The sequence below is a fragment of the Nylanderia fulva genome, unplaced genomic scaffold, assembly GCF_048542155.1.
Source record: "Nylanderia fulva isolate GAGA-0341 unplaced genomic scaffold, ASM4854215v1 Scaffold196, whole genome shotgun sequence".
NCBI classification, from domain to species: Eukaryota; Metazoa; Arthropoda; class Insecta; order Hymenoptera; family Formicidae; genus Nylanderia; species Nylanderia fulva.
This window is the reverse complement of record NW_028190227.1, coordinates 135,039-159,358: the sequence shown is the minus strand read 5'-3', so window position 1 is coordinate 159,358 and position 24,320 is coordinate 135,039. Positions and strand designations below refer to the sequence as shown.

General features: G+C 31.1%; 1 long non-coding RNA gene across 2 annotated transcripts; it reads right to left on the bottom strand.

Annotated features, from left to right (window-relative positions):
* Nucleotides 1-1,171: 1,171 nt before the first annotated feature.
* Nucleotides 1,172-3,352, bottom strand: LOC114934812 (uncharacterized). 2 transcript variants are annotated; one of them, XR_003820351.2, is made up of 3 exons: nt 3,152-3,352; nt 1,580-1,862; nt 1,172-1,453 (listed from the first exon to the last, which is right to left on the bottom strand). It is a non-coding gene; the product is annotated as an uncharacterized LOC114934812 (long non-coding RNA). The 2 variants fall into 2 exon arrangements; XR_014924546.1 differs by having other exon boundaries at nt 1,580-2,087; nt 3,152-3,349.
* Nucleotides 3,353-24,320: the final 20,968 nt, after the last annotated feature.

Sequence of the window (24,320 nt, the reverse complement as noted above, 5' to 3'; positions counted from 1 at the left end):
TGTTTAATCTCGGAACTCATTCCTCTTGCTTTCAGTTCATACTCAATTAATTTTTCATCACAATTCTGTCTAATGGTATTTACGAATAATTCAAGAGATGAAATTAAAGCATAACCTTCACATAAGTCTAAACCAGGAGTTTGTAATTTTTTGCTAATTTTATTAAATCTTTCAAGAATCTCTTCCCAAAGTACAGTTAATATAACAGATATTAATATAGATAACATAGATAGATATTAATGTAGATTTCTAATCTCAAGAGTTTGTTTTATAAATTTTTGGCTTCTATTTTACATTCAACTTTTTTAAAATTATTATTAAAAATATTTTTTAAAATATCTAAAATAGTATCGTAACTAATTTTTAAAGCAGGTATAGCTTCATAATGACTAGACCATCTTGTCTGACTAAGATTTTTTATGGAAAGGAGTATATTTTCCGCTCATATTTGCAGCGTTATCATAGGACTGGCCACAATTTTCAATAGAAAGTCCAATTTTTTCTAAAAAATGTTTTAAAGTATTAAATAAAGACAAGCCCGTATGACTATGGATAGATAAAAACAATAAAAATCTTTCATAAATTTTCCCTTTTGTACAGTACCGTACAATTATTGCAAGTTGGTCTGTATGTGCCAAATCCCCAGCCAGAAATGATTTGTCGAATCGACGTCGATTCGACGTCGATGATACTGGTCGATCGACGGTCGAAATTTGTAGTCGATTTGACTTAAAAATGAGCTTAAATTTCGACCAGTCATTGACAAGTCGATTTGACGTCAATTCGACGTCGATATTTGTGTATAAACAGCAATTATTTTTTTTATACTGTATTTTACAATAACTATTTGAGAAATATTTTCTTATCGAAGTAATATCAAAAACTTTAAATTTCGGTATAACGCGCCTAACATCCATGTACGCCCGCCAGGTACGCATCTCATAGCCCATCTATATTTAAAATATTTTTTGTTTTTTATCTTTTCTAAAATAAAGCGCATCATGAGAAAGAAAATGACTGATTTAAGAAATATACTGAAATAAGATAGAAACATGCAAACATAATATATATATATATATATATATATATATATATATATATATATATGTATATTAAACTAAAAAAGAAAAAAACATTATAAAAGAAAGTTAATGAATAACTTCTCACAAATTTCAAGTTTATTATTATGCTGTTTATTATAAATATATATGTGTGAACATAAAACTGTAAACATAAACTATATTGAACTATATTGAATGCATGTTTGCCAAACAAAATAAAATATGGATAAATGCTTATGAAGATAAGTGCTCATCTGCTTCTTTAAACTTTTTATCACGTCTTCCGTAACTTCCATCATCTTGTTTTCTATATGGAGCATTCTTTAACCATTGTCCTGCATATAATGATAAATCCGCAACAGATACATTGGGTCTCTTGTCATGAATTGCACCTAGAAATGAAATAATGTCTTGAGTAAATTTATTAGACACAAGTAAGAAATATTTGAGGGAAAAGTATCTTACTTCTGTTATAAAAAACACATAAATAAAATTTATAAGGCAATATGTGTATTTACCTATAATCACTTCCATTCTTTGATTGTTGTAAGAATAAAATTTTCTGTTGCAATATTATTATCAAACTGCAACACTCTCATTTCCTTCAGCTGCAGTTTCGCTATCACTTTCATTACCAGATTCTCTATCAAGTCTATCTTCAACTTCGAAGTGAGATTCTCCATCATTCATTTCAAATTCTTCATTGCTGTCTGCCTCATTTAAATGAAATTGTGTGGGCACATTCATCGGAATAATAAACTCATTATTGTTATTTGCTCCACTTAGTTGAGCATGTTGGTTCTGTCGATCAAAAAAGTCATCAGAATCATCATCATCAGAAAATAGAATATTGATATCGACAAGTGAAGAAGAATTACTACTATCACTATTATTGTTATTTCTTCTGGACATAACTTTGGAAATAATTCTAGATCTCATAAATTGTTCCTCTTTTTCTTGTCTAAATCTTTTTATTACTAATCGTTCTGCTCTTCTCTTAAAATTCCGTTTGCCTAACGAAACAATCTATATCAATAAACAATGAAGAAAAAAAAATATGTTAAATCATTTCATTACTGCAATGAAATATTTATAATAAAACAGAAAGCATGTGATACAAAGAAACGAATCAGAAAACAAGATAAGCTTAGTATCAGGGTTAGTTTAGTTAATCATTATTTTAAACTAATAAAAGTTAATAAGTTAAAGTTATAGTAAGTAAGGCTTATAAAATTAATTTAGTTACGTTTATATATATATATATATATATAATAAGATTAACTTATTAAGTTAAATCAGAAGTTAATTTTTAATTTAAAAAATTTTAATTAGTAAAATATTTCTATTAAATTAAAATGTCGTAATTTAAAAAAACTTTTTAATTTAATATCTTATTTAATTTTTTAATAAAATAACAAAAATTTTGTTTTTAATAGCTATTTATTATGTATTTTATTAGATATTTTAATTATATTTAATAAATTTTATTTTATTAGCGTTTTCCAACAAAACGACACAGATGACTATGACACGCAGTTTTGCCATTTACATTATATTAATAAGATTTTTCAATCTAAAATATCTATTTCAGCTTAAATTATTGAATTTTTATTTTAGATTGAAAAATCTGATTAATAAATAGCAAAACAGCGTGTCATAGTCATTATTTGTGTCGTTTATTGGAAAACGCCAATAAAAAAAAATGTATTAACATTTATATATATATATATATAATAGATAATTTTATATAATTGTAACTTATTTTTTTATCAGATAAACAAAACTAACTTTTATCCATACAATATATAATTTATTCTATTAATTTATTATCATTTAACCTTTTCCATTGTGCATAAATAATAAACTTTCTGAAAAATACTGTATCACAAGCTTTGATGCATGTACTCACATTAAAAATCAAAATATCTTTTCAAGTATAACAATTTATAATATTCATAACTTGAATCATAAAATACATAATGTTAATAATAATGAGAATTATTCATCATTATCAGGTTATTATATACATTGCATCGAATTTCAAAACAAATAAAAAATAGTATTGCACTGAATAAAATTTGATTACTTACAGATTTCTGCTCACAATTTTGCATTATTGCAATACAAATCGACGTAATTTTATTACAATTCTTTGCTTCTTCACATAATCCTTTACACAATAATAATCTTTTGCTTCACAAAATGTCGGTCTGTTTCGTCGATCTGTTCACCGCACGGTTAGAAGTGACCGACGGTATAAAACATTTGAAAGATATGATAAAGGCGCGTTTCAACGCGTTCAGTAATGCCGCATAAAAACGGCTCCCGATACATATATATGTATATCATCTATATATCTATATATATATATATATATAGTAATAATTCGCAGTTCTATTTAGTAAATAGCCTTTATCGATTTTTTACATCGATAATAATTAATCCGCGCGCGCAGTTCATCGATCAAAAGGAATACATTTATTATAGCAATGATATATAATAATAAAAAAAATAATAAATAATCTATAGTCTACTTTTTCCCTTAGAAAAAGACGTTATTTATTATTCTTATTATTATAAATTTATCGTTAAGTATCCTTTTCGATGTAAAAAATTTTAGAAATTTAAAATGTAAAGAAAAGTCATATTTTATAAATTCTTATGAAATAACTAAAAGACAATAAAAATAATCTTATATATAGTATTTTTTGCGACCTCATCATAAAAATTTTTTAATTAATCACTTGCGAATATTTCTGTCAGATTATTTTTGTCTTTCATTCAATATTATAAGAATTTATATGAATTAATATATATAATAAAATATATATATATATAATATAATATAATATAATATAATATAATATATATAATATAATATATATAAGATTTTTTCACATTTTAAATTTCTAAAATAATTGGTCGAATCGACATCAAATCGACGTCGATTCGACCAATCATTTAATTCTTATAAAATTGATTAAAAGACAATAAAAATAATCTTATAGAAATATTTGCATTGTTCAATTATATATAAAAAGAATTTTTACGATGAAGTCGAACATGATGAATATATTGACCAGTATTCGACCATCGACCATTTATCGACGTATAGACGTCGATTCGACAAATCATTTCTGGCTGGGATCTGTTATCGAAATAGCAATGACTGAATAATAATATTTAATATTTAATGTCTTCTTCATTAATATTATTAACAATTTCTCTTAGAACTTGTTTTCTCATTATTTCAATTATTTCCTTATAAACAGTTTTGACAGATAACTTAAAATTTTATTTTGCTGAGATTGGCATTTTACGATGTGCTCTCGTAAAAAAGGATCAAATTCTGCAATTAATTCTACGAGTCTCATAAAATTACCATTGTGTGGAGATCCCCACTTTTCATTGTGGCCTCTCAATGGCAATCCTCTTTCACTTAGAAATTTAATTATACAACACGCATTAGGACATTGTAATAGTAGTATAGTAGTACCATTTATTTGTTCCCCTTGGGGTTACAATTTACAATTACCGGCAAATACCGGCAAGCGAAAGGTCTCGGGTTCGATTCCCGATTCAGCGACTTTCGGATCTATATTTTTCTCTCGCATTTATTTCCTTAGGGGGGAACAGGGGATGTATGGAATTAAATCTCTTGTAGAAATTTATCTTGTAGAGATAATAGAGAATTATTCTAATTTTAAATCTTGGCCGTGACCAAGTAAAATTTGGTGCCTTGTGCACAAGTATTTGATTCTAACGGAAAAGTTTTAGTTTTGTTGGGATGACGCACTGTCATCCGCGATTTGGCTCTTATTGCCTGTCTTACACTTTAAAAATAAAAGTTATCTTACTTTCTATTTTGAAAAAACGATGCTTCTTTTGAAAGACAGTTATTGATGAATTTTTTATTAATTGAATCAGGCCATAATGCTAAATCTTTATGGTATTGCTCACGTCTTGCATTAAGACGGGGACTAGTTGTAATCTACCTGCCATGTCGTCTGAATCGGGGAAGTTGTACATGTCTAGGGCTGCACGCTTTTCTGATGTCAAATTCTCAGCTGGATAGTAGCCAAGAAGGTTTTGCGTCAGCACGGCCCCTTCAGGAAAATTCCCTGGTGGTATTGGGGCGTAAGCTGCGTTTTGTTCCCTGCTAGCTATCAGAAAGTTCCGAGTAACCATTGGGGATACGTAGCACTCGTACGCATTATGGTTAGCGGCGTCCACGGGTCCGAAACTACCGGGGGGCAACGTTTCAGATGAATGTTGTGGCATAACTGCATCTGCCAGGTTAACCCGAACGGTGTCACCCGATGGGGTTACTGTGTTAACCAATGCGAGATACTCAGCGATTGGCTGTGGAACCAACATTTCGCTCGGCACTAGGGACATTGCATCCCTCTCGTCACTATATCAGTCCTCACTGTTTACGGTCACTGTGCGGAATAGCCAAGCCTGAAGGCATGACATCATCGCATAGAGAAAGGCGCAAAATGGCATTTCGCGCTTCAATCTCGGATTTGTCTGTTTTAACTCCCTATACACTACTTCACAGAGCAATGGAAACCCCGAAAAGTCCAAATTATGTGAGTAGATCCTTTTCACAGGCCGAGAGCCAGACACGAAATCGTAAAGAGGTTCGTCTTTACCTCCAGTCTCTTTACTCGATCGGTATTGTGATAGATCCTGCTGCACAGGGACTTGTGACGAGGCAGTAGTAGCCTTCTTCCATGCAACTGCACGCTTTCTGTTCCTCTGTTGACGACCGGGATTCGGTTGTGGACTCTTGGGCTGAAAGTTGGCTTCGACTTGAGTGTGCGAGATCTAGTCGCGACCCCTTTTCCAGTCTTGTTTCAGTACGTGTTCCTGCTGCCTCTGGTTATCCCGTTGCCATCGCCGGACTCCAGCGGTATTCCGAGTTGCCTGGGCTTGCTGAACATTTCCTGTTTGTTGTGCGGTATTGGACATCGCAAAGAAGCTTCTGCTTTGAATTAATAAAAAATAGTCTACTGCCGTAAAAACGACGCTAAATCTGTATATTTATCAAAGTTTTCTACCTTTTCAATTATATTATGGATTTTGTCTTCCGTACTCTTATTTTAATAATTTGATCGGTATACTCATTAATTTCTTCGTTATTTTTACATTCTTCTTTTTCTGCTTTATTCTGAGAAGCTGAAGTAGAAAGTATGCATGAAAAAAAATTTGAAAGTTTTTGACATTTTGCTATTTCTATTTCTTTTTGTTCCTTCAATTTTCTCTTCCGACTTCCGCTCAGATATTTGCGTGGGTGTTGCGACATTTTTAGCACCGTTTTCTTAAATTATTATAAGATAATTATTAAATATAGTTATAAAGTAATTGGGAAGAAAAAAAGTAAAATATGAAATCAACTTACCAAATAAAGTGATAAAAGATAAAATAAATAATATTTAAAACAAATAAATAATTTAAGCATTGATCTGACTGGCAAAAGTTTTATTTATTTCACACAACATTTCAACCCTTGTTTCGGATCATTTTTGAGTGTACTCAAATATAATATAAAGATACGCTATAACATGATCAACTTAAAAATAATATATAAACGCTGTGGGGAGTCATGCGTATCGCAAGACTCCTGTCTAACAAATGACTTACATCATACATTTTATTCGTTCTCCCTTTCTTTGGACATTCAACTTCATTCTATGCATCATGTCCTTTTTCTCTTCTCAATGTTTTTATATGTCTTCTTCTCCTCCTTTCCTTTCTTTTTATCTCGTCATAATTATTAGATCTAATATTGTCACAATACTGTTTATAAATTACATCTCATGAAAGCAAAAATTGTCCAGGAAATTATGAAATTATACAACTTATATAATTTTTTAATTTTAGGAATAAACTTAAATTCTGTAGAGGAATATTATAGGAATAAAGCTATATCCTTTATTCCATTTTTCACTCCATTTTTCATTATAACGTTTATGTAAAATTTTCTTATTCTATTTTGTTGAATTTGTTTTAGAAATGCAAAAGTATAAAAATCTGACAGTATATATTCTTTAATTTTAGGAACTTAATAGTATAACACTATTTTAATGAGTATTTCTGATGAGTGATTCATCACAATTATATTAACACATTTACACACTTTCGAAAATCTTAGTATACAAATTTTTAGTTCAACACAATTCAGTTGTTATATTTAGATTATTTTTATATAACATTATTATACATTACTATTATCGTTGTTTATAAATTGTTTATTATATCTAGAAAATATATTTTCTGATATTTCTCTTTCTCTCTTTCTCTCTCTCTCTCTCTCTCTCTCTCGTAAAAAAATGATATAAATATTATCATTTTGTGCATTATCAGTTTCTATATTTAAGTATATGTATAATTTATAATTTATAAAAATATCAATTCATAAATATGCTTAAATATTTTGCTTATAATATTGTTTAAGTCTATACAATGTTTATAATACTTTATCGCATATGAGTATATGTAATTGAGCTGTCTATATTCTTAAATACATGTCTGCAGGATTTATCAAAAAACTTATAATCTTTATTACAAGTTCTATAATTTGATATTATTTTCTCTGAAATATAACAATATATAAAAAAAATATATAAGGATGCTAATAAGCATATTTCAAAAAAATAAAAAAAGTACTTATATTCTGAGTAGTCTTGTAAAATACATTTTATACACATTTCTTCAGATAAAATGAAATGTCTGTACTGACAAGTTATGATCTGCGTCACAAATATACGGCAGTTTCTAATATATTTTATTCGGCTGTTCTTCTCGTGAGTAACCTGAGATTAGCTTATTGTTACATTTAATTGTTATATATTTAATTTATAAATTAAATTAATCGAATTTAATTCAGAAATAATTTTACAAAAAGCGTTTCAAACATATTAGAAAAATTAGAATACACTTATATGATAAAAGCACGGTAATCTGTGTCTTTAAACATAATTTGTCTTATTTAAATCGATTATGATAGATTCGAATTTTGAGGAAAAAATTGTCAAGCATATTTTTTTGCACATTTATATCAAAGATAGAAATTATATCTGTATATTAATCTATCTATATGTTATGAAATCAGTTTAAAATTATTGCTGCAAAATTAAACGTAACAAATATTTTTAAGTATACTTTGTTTTTTTATGAATGCAAGTTTGGAAGTCATGGATCTGACAATGTACTGGAGGTACCACGAGTTCTAAATAGCAACATCAACATCTGCAGAACGATCATAAATTATTTGTCATGCATACTATATAAATATCTCTTCTCATACGATGGTCATATAATATATTTTAGAACATGAAGATTTAAGATTTTTTATTTTTTGAAAAAGATACACACATAAAACTGTATCACTTACCTACGTAAAACAGTTCCGGTCGATCCGCAAATATTGTTTTAATTGCTATGATAAATATTTCCTCATTCCTATCAATTTACTTATTATATATTCACCCCGATGAAGATTAGAACAAAGTTTCCAATTCCATCACATTTCATTCTTTTGTGTTTTTATTAATATTTTTTTATTAAAAAAAAAGAAACAGATATAAATACACATACATTATATATGAATGTGTGTGTGTGTGTGTATATATATATATATATATATATACACACACACACATTCAGATATATATATATAATATTTGAGAAAAGCGTTTTAAAAAAAGCAAGTAATTTTATAATTTTAATAGACACAATGACAATAAGATAAATTAATTGAGAGTAATTATTATCAATTTTGAAAAAAGAAATTTCTCCTTTCAATCGCGCGTATCCCTCAGAATACAAGTTAAACTACAAATTGCGATGAGGATTCGTGAAATGGATGATTGACTTAATTCGACAAATCATTTGCCAAACTGACTTAACACGAAGAAAATCGATTGGAATATCTTTGATTGGAAGTTACTGAAGTCTGTCACCCCATTCCAAGATCAATAAAGTCTACATCTGAATTTTTTCCTTTTCTGAATCTGTTCCTTGTCAACAGCAAAAGAAGAACAAGAAGACTGATGATAATCTTTTTATTACAAGAATACAAGATATACAAAAAAAAAGAAGAAAATGACGAAGAAGACTGATGATAAACTTTTTATTTGATATACAAGAAGAAGCTTGCAGTTTCTCCTCTAAAAATATCAAGCCTTCTTATATTATATCAATTGAAAGTACTCTGGCAGTATGATCAGTTCTTAACTATTCATCTGTTCCTTGTCAACAAAAAAAAATAAGAAGAATTGATGCCGGAGAACATCTGTTACTGTCATGGTGATGTTTGCTACTTAAATCATACGAGTACAAAATCGCTAGCTCAAGCAACATGGTGTTTACGAGGAAAATAATCAAATAGGATGAGTGACTGAAGATATAAAATCCAAGCACGACTCTTGCAAAAAAGAAGAAACGTTATTCGTCAAATGCAGTTATTAAATTGGATAAAAAATTATAGAATTTAATATATTTTGTCAACATTTACAATCAAGATGAAGCAAAAAAGTTTCATAATAAATATGCAGCTCATCTTATCTAAATTAAATAACGTAAGAATCCAGAAAATTTTAAAAATTTGCGTCGTTCGCAAATTTTTTTGAAGGAAGTGGACATAATCATACTTTCTTCGAGCGGACAATTTTGTCAAGAACTAATGTGGATCTCACTCATCAGATGGCTTCGTGCTGAGATAAATGACATCCAGAATCATCATCTTCAGGATTCTATGTTACACTGAAATTCGTCCAATGTGTACACAAAGCAAATTTCCAAGTCTCCATCATCCAATTGATCAGTACCTTGAAAGAATAGATAAATTTGTTTATCACGTCGAGGACGAGCAGCAATTTACGTCCGCGCCAAGATGATAAGAAATAAAACATCACGCCAGCAATATCGTTCCATCGATAAAAATCCGACTATTATCTGCAAAATATTCTCTTTTAGACTATAATTGAGGAATGACAAATAATCTATTGGCTAATGAAAATACTATTCTGAGTATGAAAGAATCAACACAATTTTAGTTCGCGACATGGAAGAAGTTTTGAACAATACGAGTAAAGAAAAAAATTGCTTGCTTATTCAGTTCAGTAAGAAATTTGAGATATTAATTCGCTTTGAATTTTTTTTGTGATTTATTTAATTTATTGCTTCTAATGAATAAGTTTTAGTGGAACGATAAAGAATGTAAATGTGAAAGGATGGTGTGTGGTGCGAGAGAATATATTTATTAAATTTACTGAAACATGCAAACATTTAACTTAATAATTTATAATGCGAATACTTATTTAGTCAGCTCTTTTAATTTTTAAAGCCACAATCTCCACTTGATTCCTCTCGACCAATAGAGCCAAACGCGATGTTATTGCGACAATTATGAAGGAAAGAACATTTTTGGAAAGGAATTTGAATCCTATGGTTGGGATCTCAGAAATTCCCCCTGTTCCTTCTCTTAACATCCCCTGTAAAGAAATAGGCGAGAAAAATATTGGTCCGAAAGTCGGCTGAATCGGGACTTTCTCGCCTATTTCTTTACAGGGGATGTTAAGAGAAGGAACAGGGGGAATTTCTGAGATCCCAACCATAGGATTCAAATTCCTTTCCAAAAATGTTCTTTCCTTCATAATTGTCGCAATAACATCGCGTTTGGCTCTATTGGTCGAGAGGAATCAAGTGGAGATTGTGGCTTTAAAAATTAAAAGAGCTGACTAAATAAGTATTCGCATTATTGTTCGTCGCGTCTAGACCTAATTACGACGCTTTGGGGGGTGGGGGGTATAAACATTGAGAAAAGTATTTATTCGTAAGTGTCTGAATAGCTCAGTTGGAAGAGCAGTCGCCCGGCAAGCGGAAGGTCTCGGGTTCGTGTCCCGATTCAGCCGACTTTCGGACCAATATTTTTCTCGCCTATTTCTTTACAGGGGATGTTAAGAGAAGGAACAGGGGGAATTTCTGAGATCCCAACCATAGGATTCAAATTCCTTTCCAAAAATGTTCTTTCCTTCATAATTGTCGCAATAACATCGCGTTTGGCTCTATTGGTCGAGAGGAATCAAGTGGAGATTGTGGCTTTAATAATTTATCTTGATAACAATTTTTTATCTGCTGCTTATTTTCCATTAATAAGCAATTATTTCTTACATTATAGTTGCACTGCTGTGATTATAATACAGATAAGATAATCATATGCATAAATATCTTTTGTACAAGTTATCAACGTAATTGTCAAGTTGAATATTTGTATGCGAAATTAGAAATTTATAATCGAATTCGAATTCGATCTCATGCTGTTATTAAACTATTATTTCAATACTTTAATAACGCCATTTTTCTCCTTTTTCCGCTTCCTCTCCTTAAAAAAAAAAGTATAGTAATTTTTATCTGCACTTTATCACCTTATTATTGTCGTGCAACTTAGGCAGATTTCTTCCAAATATTCGTGATCGATCCGACACGTTATATGTCTAAAAATATTTTGTTTGACCACTGAATGTAAACATAAATGCTGTTATCATGTAAAGCCACATTGTTGGCTTTACTGATATATGGTTTATCCATCCAAATAATTTTCTGCATACTCTGTTGCTCTGAGAAAATTCCACCCTTGGTATCGCCTGCTAAACTAATACTAAAATGTAATCAAACAATTTAAAAACAGCCAATCGCGGAAGACAGTGCGTTATCCCAACGAAACTAAATTTTTTGTTGTTGGAAGAGCAGTCGCCCGGCAAGCGAAAGGTCTCGGGTTCAATTTCCGATTCAGCGACTTTCGGATCTATATTTTTCTCTTACATTTATTTATTTCCGTAGGGGGGTTAAAGGATTATTAAAATTAAATCTCAAATATGAGATTATTTCATATTTTAAAATCTTGGCAGTGACCAAGTAAAATTTGGTGCCTTGTGCACAGATATTTAATTCTAACGAAAAAATTTAATTTTGTTGGGATAACGCACTGTCTTCCGCGATTGGCTCATATTGCCTGTCTTACACTTTAAATTTATATTTATATGACAGAGCCTTGTTAAACTCTTAATTTAAAAAGAATTGTTGATGTTTATTTTTCAGCATTAATAGCGAACGTTAAATTATAAAGGATTTATAGGAAACTTGAATATATTATACAAAAACTGTATTTGCTAAAAAACAGTAATAAAGTAATAAATATATAAGTAAAAAGAGAAGAATATGCTTGACGATTTAAAATTTAAACGATAACATTTATAGTCTACCAAAAGCTGAAATAATCTAAATAAATTTTATCATTTATTTCCTTGATAATTTTATTTATAGCATTCTAAATCAATTAATAATTTTTTAATAATTTGTTTTTGTGAATATTTATATTTTATTGTTCCACATACATTAACAGTGAAAAAAAATTGCAATACGTATGCCGAGTTTGTAAATACTCAGAATATAACCTACAAATTGTTTTAGCTGGCGAGAGCAAAAATGAAAAAGAGTAAGATTCGGAAGAGAAGAGAAGAGGGGAGAGAGAGAGAGAGGGAGAGGGGGAGAGAGAGAGTATGAGAGAGAGAGAGAGGGAGGGAGGGAGGGAGGGTGAGAGGTAGCGCGCTTCCCGTAGTTTGTCCAAAGTTACTGAAATCTGGGGCAACGGATATACGTCTTTCTCGGTGACGTCATTTACCCGGTGAAAGTTGATATAGAATTGGTGCTTGCCGTCTTTCTTTTTAAGGGGATACCGGAGATATGTTTTTACCGACTGAATGCGAATATTTAGTTTTTTTAAATATCAAGGAGGGGTCGAGGCGTTGTGATTGAATAAATAGTATTTGCCAGTACGGTCGAGAGAAGATTCTTATTTTTTTAAATATCTTTTTATATTGACTATATTGATCAATAAATCCTTTTGCATGATTAAAGTACTTATAAAAACGGACCGCGCTAGCTATAATTCCATATATAAATCATATAAAAATGAAAAATTACAGTTTTGTTATTGGCTTTTTTTGTGTCAGTTCGTAACAATACTTATTTAATAAAAAAAGTTCTGCAGTTTGTCTGTGCATAAGATATATGTAGTTCGCGCGATAGGGATAACAAAGAATAAAACAATTAGAAGTGAGATTACAAATCTAATAAAAAAGTTATATATTAATAAATTTTCACGCGTATTTGTGTGTATATGCATATTTGCGGTTATGTGTGGTGCTATCGGAGTTTGGGCCTCGATAATTCCTTTTCCATTTCGGTGTCTTCGTTATCGATAATGGCCTGCATCGCCGGATTACGCGGCCGGTACCTTTGCTTAATCGGCGTCGGATCTTTAAGTCGAATACGGTGCTGGGTGACCTCCGTGGGTCCTCTAACCTTAACAGCGCGAGTGGCGAGGAATTCGGCGAGTTGTTGGTCTTCTTCCGGGGTTCGCGGAGCCAGTCCGTCGGCGAAACTGCATTTCGGTGATCTCGCGGCGCGAGTGTTACACGGCGGTGGCAAAGTCAATCCCGTTTGGCTCCACAAGTCAATGTTGATCAACATCTCGCTCTCTAACGACGACAAAATGGCGAACTCGTGGTGATAGGTTCGACCTTGCATCTGTACGGGCAGCGTGATCGCGCCGGGTATTTCCGCGTGAGTGCCATCGGCGAATTGCACTTGGTCGACGCCCGTGTGGTCGCGGTACCCCCACGTCCGGACAGTTGTCGGCAGTTGCAGTATTTACGAAAGACTTCCGATCCGAAGTCGAGAGGCGCGGTGAAGTTTCGGTTGTTAATACGGACGGTGACGTGGAGTCGCGCGTCGGTCCGTACGATCTCGGCCCCTTTCGAGTTTCCCAGTGTCGGTGGGTAACATTGATTTGTCAAAACCCCGTCGCGGCCACACTGAGAGCAAAATTTCTGCGGGGCGTCAGCAGTCGAAACGTGTGTGTCCACGTTGTTTACACCGCCGTTGTTTACAACATTATTCGGCGCAGTTATAGACCGCGGCCACGTTCGATTTTTTCGATCGTGGATTTCTCGGTTTTCCGAAGGTCTTTGCGCTCGATATGGAGGGTGCATCGCAACGATGGGGGGGGGGGGGGGTGCACCGTCACAAATATAGCAGAAAAGCAGTAAATAAATTTTATTAATCTTGATTAACTGATCGCTATCAGTTGATTCTCAATTGTATAATCGGTTATGGTCCTTATATATTATTTATATTATATAATATACATAAATGTATGTTAATATATATATATATATATATTTCATACTTTTTATTGTATTATAAGAATGAATAAAAAAATAAGCTGATAAAAAGACAAGAAAAGATGGTTACATTATAAAAATTTTAATTATTAAGAAGAATAAATTTCATCAAGTGTAACTGTTTTAGTTAAATCGAACAAAATTATATTTTAATAATAACTACTTGCAATATACTTTCTGTCTGTTTTATTTGTTTTCTTAGGCATTTTAATATTGACCATAGGGATCTATTTATGTATTTAAGTATTTTTGGCGTTTTAATATTGACCATAGGGATCTTTTTATGTATTTAAGTATTTTTGTTTTATTACATTTTACTTTTAATATTCTACATTTATATTAATTTTTAAAATATATTTTTTGCACAAATACAAAATATAGACATAATTCTTTCCACTCGCTAGTTAATAAATAGATGAATCAAATAATCGACCAAACTAGCAAAAATCAATTTATTTAATTTTACGACGTTTTGATCAAGTGATTGTGGTTTTTATCAAGTGAACCAATAACACTACAAAAAATAATTTAAAAATAATCTTAAAATACAAAGCTAAAATAAAATAAAAAATAAAAAAATAAAATAATAACTACTCAAAAACCGCATATAATATTGTACAACTGCAAACACGATATTCTATTGTAGTAATATTACTTACAATCAAGTCATACCAGGAGTTCACAAATTATTGTCAAATTGAAACATTATAAATCTTTATGCCACCGGTCAAAAATAAAAAGACGAGAGAGAGCAGAACATTTCACGGTAACGATCGTCAACAGAATGATAAAAATTTTATCAGTAAGTATATTTTATACGACCTTAATTATTTTAATAAGAATATTAAGTCGGCTCTTTAAATTTTAAAAAGACAATATACACCTCCTTCATCTCGGCCAATAGAGCCACACGCGATGTTATTGCGACAATTAAGAAAGAAAGAAAATTTCGGACCAATATTTTTCTCGCCTATTTTCTTTACAGAGGAAGTTAAGAGAGGAACAAGGGGAATTTCTGAGATCTTAACCATAGAATACAAATTCCTTAGTTTCCAAATTTTCTTTCTTTAATTGTCGCAATAACATCGCGTGTGGCTCTATTGACCGAGATGAAGGAGGTGTATATTGTGTTCTTAATTATTTTGTTGTAGATGTCATTTAAACTCTCTGTATCTTTTTGTGAGTTTATGTTATTATTGAGTTTTTTAATAAAAAAACATCTCTGCTATCTCTCTCTTCTTTACGTGTTTTTCAGTACGTAAAATATTAAAACTATTTCAATCAAAATTGTGTTCAAATTCCGACCGATGTTTGTTAATAACTGAATGCGAAGTAATATCTAATTTTGTTTTTTCGATGTTCATTAAACCTCGTGCTAATTGTAAGATGTCTCTTAGTTTGTCCTATATATGCCGCAGAATAATCCTTACAATTAATTTTATACACAACATTAGTCGCACGGTTATTAGACAAAACATCCTTGCCACATTTAATAATAGAATTGAGTTTTTTGGGTAATCTCTGTGAACCACATTAATGCCAAACTTCTTAAAAGAATGTGCAATATTTTCACTAACATTTTTCACGTACTGTATCGGCATATAAAATGTTTTTTTCAAAAGATTCATTATTATTTTCAATATCATCCTCATTACTGTTTGCTTTATTATTATGTTTTAAAAAATTAATTCTTTTATATATATAGTGATTAATAATTTTTAATGGGAAACAATTATTTAATAGAGTATTCTTAATAATTTCTATATTATTATGGTGAAACTGTCAGATAATAAAATAGCATGGTCAACTAAATTATAGATCGTGTTAATTTTAAATTTTAGAGGATGACATGAGAAAAAATTCATGTATCTCCCTGACCAAATCGGTTTTCTAAACCAATTAGTTATAAGTCTATTATTAAACCGGAGTATTATAGTATTTAAAAAGTTAAGAGAAGAATTAAGTTCGGTTTCATATGTGAATTTAAGACGTTCGTGGTAGTTATTAAAAGTAGTATATTTCGTCTATTTTGTCACTTGGAACTATAGCAAAAATGTCGTCCACATATCTGTAATAAACAGGAACCAAAAAATCCAAAGAACTCAAGCAAAATGATTCAAGATCATCCATGACTATATCCGCCAAGATAAGGGATAACGAAGAACCCATCGGACTTCCCCCCAAAGATTTGTTCGTAAAACTGTCTCAAAACAAAAACTGGTCGATTCGAGAATGATTCCCACAGCATGTACAAATTGTGCCAAATTAAAAGTTGTTTTTTTTCTGAAATATCGTTCTAGCGTTTTCCGATTCCCTTTAAAATTAGCTCCTTAGGAATATTAGTGAATAATGATGTATTTTTTATCTCCCAATCTATTTCGAATAAGTTTGATGTTTGATCATATGAAAAAAGTCATAAAAAATATAACAAATTTCTGATGTTATTGGATTCGTGAAATATAGCTTGAAGTTTGAATTATAATTTAAATTTGCACCTAAAGCAGTGCACATACTAATATTACAATAGGGGATGTCGGAGCGTTGGCCGAACTCCGATGGGTTAGCGCCCTCATCTAAGCGGAACTAAAATTGTCGATAATTACCGACAATTTTAATTTCGTTATTATCGGCAGTTTCCATATATTAAAAATTTACATGCATGTCAAAAAAAAACAATTTTATTGTGTTCAACATATATTTTTTTAGACAACATAATATATTTATACTGTTGAATCATCTCGCACACGCGTTTTTATCTAAGTGTGTCAATGACAGTAAAACATACATACATAATTGTGTCTATCTTTATCACATAGTTTGAACACAATAATATTATATATATATATATATATACAGGGTGTTAAAAAAGTGTCGCATTTGCTCAGCACCATTCGATAGAGAATGAAAATCTAAGAGAAAATGTCTAATACTATTTTTCGATCTGATGAATAATTTCACCGCAATTAATTATTGTAATCAGTCAATCAGCGCGGAGTTACAAGAATAAGTCAGGGGCGGGCGCACGAAGTTAGCTGCGGCGCGGCGGCAACCGCGCTCACGTATGGTACGCAGTTTTACTTTTTCATAGTATAAACAATATTCCATTTAATATAAAAAGATTAAATGATTAATTGTCTTATAAAATATAAATGAAATAAATTTATGTTAATACATAAAAATAATTCGGTGAATTAAAATTATGTCGAGACAAAATAAAAATTCGAAATTATTATGTATATAATAGAAAGAAAGAAAGTGACGGAGATTAATCGAGAGAAAGAGAGAAAGGAAAAAGGAGGACCATAGAAAAGAAAAAGAAAGAGAAAAAAGAGAAAAGAGGATTCGGAAAAAATAAAGAAAGAGAAAAACAGAAGGAAGAAAGAAGGAAATATACAATATTAGGTAAATAAATTTATTTTTTATAAATTTAATAAGTGTATATATATAAATATAAATATATATTATTATTTATGTGGCAATATAATTTCAACTTATCGAATTTTTATTATGTGGCGATATAATAATAATTCGATGAATTAAAATTATATCGCGATATACAGATATTTCGGTGAATTAAAATTATATCGAGACATAACAATAATTCGATGAATTAAAATTATGTCGAGACATAAAAATAATTCGATGAATTAAAATTATTTCGAAACATAATAAAAATTTTGGATTATTATTATGTGGCGATATAATTCTAACTTAAAGAATTTTCATTATGCGGTGACATAATAATTCAATGAATTAAAGTTATATCGCGACATAAAGATATTTCGGTAAAATAAAATTACATCGAAACATAATAAAAGTTCGATAAACTAAAATTATGTTTGGGTATAAAAGTAATTCTCTATTCTTATTATGTATCGACATAATTTTAATTTATCAAAATTTTATTATGTGGCAACACAATATAATTCTATGAATTAAAATTATATCGCGACATAAAAATAATTCGGTGAATTAAAATTATGTCCAGACATAATAAGAATTCGGAATTATTATTATGTCGCGATATAATTTCAACTCATCGAATTTTTATTATGTGGCGATATAATAATAATTCGATGAATTAAAATTATATCGCGATATACAAATATTTCGGTGAATTAAAATTACATCGAAACATAATAAAAGTTCGATAAATTAAAATTATGCCTGGGTATAAAAATATTCCCTAATTTTTATTATGTCTTGACATAATTTAAATTTATCGAATTATTATCATGTCGCGACATAATTGTAATTCATCGATCTGTTATATCGCGGTATAATAAAAATTCGAAAAATTAAAATTATATCGCGACATAATAATTCCGGACTTTTCATTATATCTCGATATAATTTCAATTTCGGTAATTTTTTATTCTACAATAGATGTAACAATGGATAGACAATGCACAAAATGGAATAAAATTAAAATTATGTCGTGATATGAAATAATTCGGTGAATTAAAATTATGTCTGAGTATAAAAGTAATTCTCTATTCTTATTATGTATCGACATAATTTTAATTCATCCAAATTTTATTATGTGGCGACATAATAATAATTTCATTAATTATAATTATATCACGATATACAGATATTTCGGTGAATTAAAATTATGCTGCAATTATTTTTCTTATTTAATAAAAGGTAGTATGTGATGTAATGAAGGTTTGACAAAGTAAAAGGAATAAATATTATTTATTCAATGGAGAATTTTTTATTTTGAATAATATTTATTCAATGGAGAATTTTTTTACATTAAATGTTGGTATTGGCCACCATTCGCTTCCAAACATTTGATTGCCCTGTACGCAACGCTTTCTGTGGCATTCTTTATATGCCGCCGCTGTACGGTAGCAAACGCTCTTCGTATTCGTTCTTCCAATTCGTCCTGCGTTTCTATGCGGTTAAAATAAATTTATTTATTTTTTTTTTTACTTTTATACCCAAACATAATTTTAGTTTATCGAACTTTTATTATGTTTCGATGTAATTTTATTTTACCGAAATATCTTTATGTCGCGATATAACTTTAATTCATCGAATTATTATTATGTCACCGCATAATGAAAATTCTTTAAGTTAGAATTATATCGCCACATAATAATAATCCAAAATTTTTATTATGTTTCGAAATAATTTTAATTCATCGAATTATTTTTATGTCTCGACATAATTTTAATTCATCGAATTATTTTTGTCTCGACATAATTTTAATTCACCGAAATATCTGTATATCGCGATATAATTTTAATTCATCGAATTATTATTATATCGCCACATAATAAAAATTCGATAAGTTGAAATTATATTGCCACATAATAATAGTTTCGAATTTTTATTTTGTCTCGACATAATTTTAATTCACCGAATTATTTTTATGTATTAACATAAATTTATTTCATTTATATTTTATAAGACAATTAATCATTTAATCTTTTTATATTAAATGGAATATTGTTTATGCTATGAAAAAGTAAAACTGCGTACCATACGTGAGCGCGGTTGCCGCCGCGCCGCAGCTAACTTTGCGCGCCCGCCCCTGACTTACTCTTGTAACTCCGCGCTGATTGACTGATTACAATAATTAATTGCGGTGAAATTATTCATCAGATCGAAAAATAGTATTAGACATTTTCTTTTAGATTTTCATTCTCTATCGAATGGTGCTGAGCAAATGCGACACTTTTTTAACACCCTGTATATATATATATATATATTTGTTTTTTTTGCTTATATATTTACATGCAATTCTTATATATATAATATATATATATCATTCACATGTGTATGTATAAATATAATCATTTACATGTGTGTGTATGAATATATTTACTGAGCATTCACATGTGTGTATATAAATATATTTACTGAGTGTTCTAAATAAAACGTTATAATTTTTTTTATTTCTAAAAGTATAATTTTTAGAAAATAAAAGTTAACTGCAAATAAAAGTTCCAGTATTTCAACAGAGATATACATACTTTGATGTTACAGAAATGTTTGTAGAAGGCAATTTCCAATATCATTAGTCAACTTGATTATTTGATATTGATTAGTCTAATAATAAGTAGTAGTAGTAGTAGTAGTAGTAGTAGTAGTAGTAGTAGTAGTAGAAATTTCATTGCTCCCCTTGTGGTTACAATTCACATACAATTCTAATTATACAAAAACCGAAAATACAAAAAGAAAAAAAACACGTTACAATAACCTTCACAATATACTCTTAACCTAGCTTATTTCTAACTTATTACTAACTTAACTTAATTATCCTAGGGGTTGGGCTTCCGCTTTGAGTCGCCCGTTGACCAGGCCATCTCCCCTTGGCCTTCTGCCCAACCCCATACACACACACACACACAGATATGCTTTTGGGACTTCCGTTTCCTCTTGCCTTTCTTTTTCTTTTTCCCCTTTTGTCCCCCTCGCGTCATTCGCTCCTCCATTCATCCTTCTCTCTTCATCTTCCCGTATGCTTCTCTCTCCTCTCCCCTCTCTTATCTCTCTCTTTCTATCTCCCTTATCCACCCTTCCCTCTGTCCCTCCTCTGTTCTTCCAAATCTCCTTATTAGCTCCCCAAACTATCCCTCTTCCTCTTCTCTTCTCTTCTCCACCTCTTCTATCCTCCTACCTCTTTTCCTAAAATACTCTTCCCTTTCCCAATCCGATCCCACCCTTTCTTTCTTTGCCCTTTCTCTCATTTTCTCCCAACATTTCCTCGCCAATTCGCTTCCTCTTCCTTCCTCCATTCTCTTCTCAAAATTCCACGCCCTCTTCCCGGCTCTTATCCTCAACTTCTCTCTTCTCAGCTCCTCCCTCACCATATATCTTGGTATCCTCCTTTCTACCCCTAATGTCCATCTCAAGTACCTTTCCTCCACCCTTTCCATTTTCTCTCTCTCCTTCTACCCCCATATTTCCACCCCGTAGCTCATCACTGTCCACGCTAATTTGTCAAACAACCATAATCTTCTCTCCCAATCTTTTCCAAACCTTCTTTTCCCTATTCCCCATAGTTGCCCTTGTGACGTCCTGCCATTGGTCGAAACCCTAAATTTTTTCGCGCTAACATCATTTCTTGCGAGAACCTACATAATTAACTATTTTAAGAATGATCTAACTTAGAATTAGACGTTTTTATCATTTATCGTTAGTAATATCGGCATAGGGAATCTTCTAGTTATAACTAGCCTAGGGACTAGTAACGCGACCAATCCAACACAACAAGCGCATACCTATAAGTTACTAATTGTCGCCATCTCTTAAGCCTTGTGTCCACGATGCTAGAAATCGGTCCGAGTTCTCGATTCAAACTCTCGAATAGAATTAGTTCTACTTTGATGACTCCAGATAGCATTATAGTCGAGTATGTGAGATTAGTTACTATAATTTATGTTTAATTTTATTCAGATAGTCTAAATATTGCGATCTTAAGTTATTGATTTTCTTTTTTGCAATTTCTATCGTCAATGGCTGTTCTGTTATCTCTGTATATTGATCACATATTGTTTGTAATGCTTTTTCTCGTTTTATACGATTATGATAATCAATAGATTTTACGACATATAAACATGGATGTTGTTGATACAACAATAATAAAGTTCTAATATTGTCTTTATCCATACTCTTTCCTGAAAATTCATACAGATTTAAATAAACTGAACTATAAGTAAATATTATTAAATTTAAAATAAAATTTTACCTCTATACACTATATCCTTCTTAAGTTTATTATACTTTAATTATTATAATTTACATAATGAGTAATTAATTTATACGTAAATATTATAATTAAAAATTATTAATTGCTAATTACTAATTTTCTTTACAGTTTAATTAATTTTTGCTTACTCTGCCTCTGGGTTATATGTGAACCAAATCTTCTTTGCTTTATTTATTAAAGGTTATCTTATTCTTTTTCTATAATTTTCTTTGCTATTTTATTAAAAGGTCTTGTAGGTTATGAATATTTTCATGTCCAACGCGATTGACTAGCTATTTATAAAGTAATAATGTTGGCAACAAGAAATAAATCTAGTAACTAGTATGGAAAAATGGGACAGGATACATTTTTCTGTTCGACATTTCTATTCGAGATATTCATTCGAGTTGGTAGTGTACACGATTCGAGTTTTAGTAACTTTTTCTCGGATCGAGAACTCGGACCGATTTCTAGCATCGTGGACACAAGGCTTAAGCAGGTTGCCTCATAAAAAATAGAGAGCGCCCCATTTCTTCTAGCCTAGGAATAGAGAGAGTAGGAAGGTCACTAGGACGTGACACTCCATAATAGCTGCCGCTCTCCTCATCCTTTTTTTCACCTGCCCCTCTTGTCCTCCATTCCTCTGTAGTCTGTATCCCAGATATGTAAATTCCTTCATTTCCTCTATTTTCTCTCCTTTCCATCTCCACTTCTTTTTCTTCCATCTTCCGCCCTTTCTCCTAAATCTCATTATCTTCGTCTTCGCGTTTAATTCCAATCTCTTTTTATCCAAATACTCTTCTAACCTCTATCTATCATACTTCTCAGTTCTTCTTCCTCTTCTACCAACAACACCATATCATCCGCGTACGTCAATGTATATATCCTTTTCTCTCCTATTCTCACTTCTCCCCTTCTCACCTTTCTCATTTTTTTCTCTAAATCCGCTATTAGAATGTTAAATAGCATTGGGCTTAATGGGCAACCCTGCCTTACGCCTTTCTCCAAAATTTCTCTTCAACTTTCTCCTTTATCTTTATCCTGCAAGTTGTCTCCCTCATCACCTCCTCTATCCTTCTTCTTAATCCTTTCCTTATTCCTCTCTTTTATTGCCTCCATTAACTTATCCCTGTCCACTGAATCAAATGCGGCTCTCAAGTCTACGAACATCGCTATCAACCTTCCATCTTTTCTTTCCAATTGCCTATTAATTAAGTAATTCATAACGTAGATGTGTCTATCGTACCCATTCTTCTCCTAAACTCCATCTAATTTTCCGGCACTATTCCTTTTTCCTCTACCTCTTTCGAAATTTCGTAAAATTTCGTAAAATTTTGATGCCACCAGGAATAGGAGTTGCGTTATAGTAATATTTCCGTTGGTAACACACCAAATCTTTTGAAACCCAGGTTTTCTCAGTCTTGAGAGCTAACCCTATATCTTGAAATGCAAGTTGTAATCTCAACTTGATCTGAGATATCATGGTTGACAGGCCCTTGTCCTTAAGCAACAACAGCTGATTATCCTCAGAAGCAGTTAGTCTATGATCAAGGTCCATCAAGTGCATTACATTTCTTATTACAATTATGGTTATTATTGTCCATAGCTTTTGGAGAATTCCCTGATTTCCCCCTGCATGGGTATCCCATGTTGTGAAAGATCCGGGGAACCCAGGTGGGGTGAATTTATTGGCTGAAATTAATTGGCTATCTGTGAAGATATTTATTAGTATCTAAAATGGTTAACACCAAATAAGTCACATAGGATATTGATTAAGTGAGCTTGTTGATATGATCGAAATGTGTAATTCCATTACTGTAAATCATGATGGAAAACTATCCATACATGTGTATCATATTCTGGAAGAGTAGACAGTATATCCATTTTGTGCTTCAGTTCTGATCCTGATAGAGTCATTGACTGTTGTTTAAATAAGGGAAGAATTTGTTCGCCAAGATTTCTCTCACAGGCTGAGGCCATCATCCTACACTCAAATGTTAAAATGGAAAATACTCTTGCTTCAATTTTTAGCTTTTTCTTCTTAGCCATTAGTTGAATAACAGCCAATTTGTTGGGATAAATCCTTGTTCCTCAACTATTTTTTAGAACTCTAATATCTATAACAGGCCTAGCTAGGATCTCTAGGAGTTTACTTCCGGGTCCCGCGTGTCACCCGATATCTCCGCGTCGGGTCGTCTCAAAGGCGCGGAATAATAACAACGCGCCGCGTCTTGACCGTAAAAAAGCCTGTACTGTATCGTCCGAATAAAAATTACGGCCTCGCTTTCTTTGTATTTCGGCGTT